Source organism: Octodon degus, unplaced genomic scaffold (genome assembly GCF_000260255.1).
Source record: "Octodon degus isolate 3935 unplaced genomic scaffold, OctDeg1.0 scaffold00046, whole genome shotgun sequence".
Classification (NCBI taxonomy): Eukaryota; Metazoa; Chordata; class Mammalia; order Rodentia; family Octodontidae; genus Octodon; species Octodon degus.
Window position 1 is genome coordinate 13,455,251 of NW_004524622.1, and position 4,871 is coordinate 13,460,121.

The window sequence follows — 4,871 nt, forward strand, 5'->3', positions numbered from 1 at the left end:
GGGTTCTCGGAAGTCCCCAGAAATTCCTACTTGGTGGGAGGGGTGGGGAGGTACGGCAGAGTGGTGGGGGGCGGCCCGAGGGGGTGGGAGAGGGTCCGGCCCACATTGCGCCTGGGCTGGGACTGGTCCCGCCGGCGCAGGGTAGCAGGAAGCTCCACACACTCACCGGACCTGGGCTAGGACTGGGTCTGTTCCTGGTTCTTTTGATGTTTTTGTTCCTGGTTCTTTTGCATTACATTTATGGATTTGCATATGTTGAAGCATCCCTGCATTCCTGGACTTAATCCCACTTGGTCATGATGTATAATCTTCTTGATTATATGCTGTACTCTGTTTGCTAGTATTTTATTGAGCATTTTTGCATCTATATTCATTAGAAAAATTGCCCTGTACTGCTCTTTTTTAGTAGGATCTTTCTCTGGTTTTGGAATCAGAGTGATACTTGCCTCCAGGAATGAGTTTGAGAGAATTGTTTCCCTTTCAATTTCATTGAAGAGTTTGAGAAAAGTTGATACTAAATCTCTAAATTTTTTTGTAGAATTCTCCTATGAATCTATAAGAACCTGGGCTTTTCTTTGCTGGTAAATTTTTTATTATATTTTCAATTTTGTTTCTCCTTATTGGATTATCCAGAGTGTATATCTTCTTGACTCAGTTTTGTAATTTCATATCTATCTAGGAAACCATTTCCTCTGTATTTTCCATCCTGTAAAAGTAAAGATTTCAGAAGTAGGTTTTGATGACCTTCTGAATTTCTCTAGGGTTTGTAGTGATTTTGCTTTTTTAATTCTTTATTGTATGAATTTGATTCTTTTCTTTCCTTTGTTTGATTAGGTTGGCTAGTGGTTTATCAATTTTATTTATGTTTTTAATTAATTTTATTGAGAAATAGAATGAGACAGTTTCAAAACAGGTTAGTAGGACAGTTACAATAATTAATACATTGCATATTGTTGTCTTCATAGTAGTTATTCATAGTACAAGATGCAGACATGATATCCCGTCCAAATACTATTAGTATAAATCTTTCTTCTCGCTGAATTAAGAGAAAGTAGCTGCATATCTATCCTATTTTGTATATACAGATACAAAATAGTCCTTCATTTATTTCCCCTTTTTGTTTAGTTTTGTCCGAGATGGGTATTCCATTGCCATTTAAATACTGTAGGTGCATGAATTCAGCAAAATAATCCAATATAATCCAGTAGTCTGTAATAGTAGTGTGTTATCCATAGAAGTTGTTGACTTGAGCTTTTTATAGCTGAGCATATTAATATGGCTTTCCTTTTTAACCTCTTTTTTTATACTTTTCTGCTGGATGGTTAAGACCAAGATAAAGCAAGACCTATATAACAAGACATGTAACTTTTGTATATGATAGGGTCAGTCAAATTCCCTCAGGATTGACCCTGAAGCCCTGTACCACAGTTTGTAGATTTCCTGTTCCATCTTATGGCTAAGATGTTTGATATTCAAACAGATAATGAGGTTAAGCTCAACTGCCTATTTTATAGGGCAATAATATCATGAAGCTTCTCTTCTGGAGGGTGAACAACTTAAGTTTGCAGACCAAAACTTAGAAAAAAAGGAGCTGCAAGGACAGCCAACATTTTGGCCCTAGCTTTCCAAGATCAGTGAGGACTCAGGACATAAGAGAGCCTGTACTGTAACATCCTGTAACTAAATGATGTCCCAAGTAATCTGATCAAGGAGATTATGGGGCCACAGAGGAAAGTGATTGACAATGTAGAGTATGCCTAAGGAAAGTCATGGAGAGAAAACTTTCTCTCCGGCTTTCACAGAGAGCAAATTGTTCAAGCAATGGCTGTGACTCATCCACATGGCTGACATTATTTATGCTTTCAAAGAACAAACTCTTTGATTCATTTATTCTTTGTATTGTTTTCTTTATCTCCAATGCATTAATTTCTGCTCTAATATTTATAATTTTCTGCCTTCTTTGGGCTTTGGGCTTGACTTGCTCTTCCTTTTATAGGTGCGTGAGGTAAAGTTTAGGGTAGTTTGTTAGGGCTTGTTCTGTTTTCCTAAGTGTGAATTTACTGCTATAAATTTTCCTCTTAAGACAGCTTTCTTTGCATCCCACAGGTTTCAGTAAGTTGTATTTGCATTTTCATTTGATTGTAAATATTTTTAAATTTCTTCTTTAATTTCATCTGTCACCCACTGGTTGTTTAGGAGGTTGTTACTTAATTTCCATGCTTTTATGGTGTTTTTGCAGTTTCTTTTGTCAATAATGTCCAGTTTTATTGCACTGTCATCAGATAGTATGCATGAGATAGTTTCAGTTGCTTTGCCTTTTCTTAAGGGTGCTCTGTGTGCTAGTTTGTGGTCTATTTTTGAGAATGTCCCATGCACATGCAGCTGAGAAGAATGTGTATTCTGTTGTTGCTGGGTGAAACCCTCAGTGAAGGTCTACCAAGTCAATTTCTTCATGAGTTTGGTTTAATTGTGTTGCTTCTTTGCCTAATTGATCTATCTCTTTGTGACTGGGGAATGTTAAAGTTCCTCATTATTATTGTATTATTACTCTTTACTTTTTTCTAGGGGAGGTTTATTTTTTGTTTTTGGTGCCGAGGACTGAACCCAGGGCTTCCAGATTGCTAGGCAAGCATTCTACCACTGAGCAAAATCCCAAGCCCCTATTACTCTTTACTTTTTTCATTTTTGTTAAACTTTATTTTATGTAGCATGGTGTTCCAACATTGGGTGTATATATACTTATAATTCTGATATCTTCCTCTCTGTTTTTCTTTAACAAGTATGCAGTGACCTTCTTTATCTCTTTGGATGTTTGGTTTGAAGTTGATATTGTCAGCAACTGAGATAGCTATCCCTGCTTTTTTTAAAATTTCCCTTGGAATGGAGGATTGTTTTCCATCCTTTGACTTTTAGTCTATTAATTCCCTTTTGAGTTAATTGTGTTTCTTGTATACTGTTGGATTTTGTTTCTTAATCCACTCTGATAATGTTTCTTTTAATTGGTAAATTGAAGCATTTTATATTGATGGTTATAACTGATATGTATTGACTTATCTTTGTCATGTTATTTTCCTGTTACAGGTTCCATACTTTTTCCTTATTCTTAGTTACTTGGTCTATTTGGTAGGTCCATTCTGTTGTTCTTAAAGCTGTGATCACTTCTGTCTCTTTCTAGAATATCAATCAGTACTCTTTGTAGGGTTGGTTTGGTGGTCATGAATTTCTTCAGTTGTTCTTTGTCATGGAATGATCTGATTTCACCATTGAATTTGATAGACAGTTTTGCAGAGTACATCAATCTGGGTTGGAAGTTATTTTCTTTCATTACCTGAAATACTTCACTCTAATCTCTTCTTTTTCTTCCAAACTCTTCTTGATTTGATGGTTTTTGTTGAGAAATCTGCAGTGATTCTAATGGCTTTCCATTGTAGGTAATGTTTCTTCTCTCTAGCAGCTTTTAATATTCTATTCTTTTGCTGAATTTCTGAGATCTTGATTATTATGTATCTAGGTATAGATTTATAGTGACTATGGCTGTGTGGAATTCTATATGCCTTACTTATCGGTATGTCAAGTTCTTTTCTCATATTGGAAAATTTTTTGCTAGTACTTCTGCAAATAGTCTTTTTATGTCATTTGTGCTGTCTCCCGCTGCTTAATTGACACCTATTATTTTTGTATTATTTTTCTTTGCATTATCTTGTAGTTGCTGAGATGTTATTTCCTGGTTCCTTTTTAGTTTTAAGAGATCTTTTATTTCATGTTCATTAGGGGCAACACTGTCTTTGACGTCTGAAAATCTATCATTAGTTTCATTCATGCAGTTTTGCCAGCTTTCAGTGAAGTTCTTAATTTCCTGGAGAGCTGTTTTAATCTGTTTCATGCCTTCTAGTTCTTTCCTGTAATGTTCATTCAGTGTTTCCACCATTTTTCTATTCTCCTCTATTTTTCTATGTCTTCTTTAACTGTGCTGAGTAATTGTTTTATGACTGTCATTTCTTTTTGGACCTGAGAGATTACTTCTGCTCTCATTTCTTCTATAGCCTGTTGTTTCTTTAGTTCAGTTGCTAACATTCAGAGGTTTGAGATGTGTGATTTCCAACTTGTTGTATATCATTGTCCCCTCAATTTGTTTTGGGTGGGCTAGAGGATTCAGATTGCCTTTTGCTCCTGCACTTTGGCATTTTTTTCCTAGTTCAATTTTATTTTATTTTGAAGAGTAAAAGGAAAAGCAAGGACCAAAATCAGAAACAAAGACAGAAATAGGTTAACATACAACTATACATATGTTAAAGATTTTCAAAATGTTTTGGCAATTTTGAAGCTCCCACTAATCACCCAGAGTCCCACAGGCTGCCCAGAGTCCATCAAAGTTGTTAAATGGCTCCAGGAAAGCTCTACCCTTACATGAACTGGGCCAATAGAATTGTCATGCAGTTTAAAATGATTTTTAGAATGCTATGAATTCCTAACCCTTGGTAGTATAGTATTAAAGAATTACCATTCTGCAGGCACTCATTTAGTTCAGAGTGGAGGTGCTCTATAAGGTGCCTTTCAATTTTAGTTATATAGGTCTTGCTTTAACTTGGTCTTAACCATCCAGCAGAAAAGTGTAACATGAGGTATAAAAAATACTACCATATTAATATGCTGAGCTGTAAAAGGCTCAAGTCAGTAAATTCTGACATTTACCAATTCTGCTGATAATCCAGTACTATTATGGACTATTGGACTATATTTGGTTATTTTGCTGAATTCAAATACCTACAATATTTGAACTGTTATCAAGTATGAAAAGGCCTCTTGAAAGACTTCTCCTGTTACACCCTCTCTAACAGCAAATGAACACCCATCTCTGACAAAATAAAACA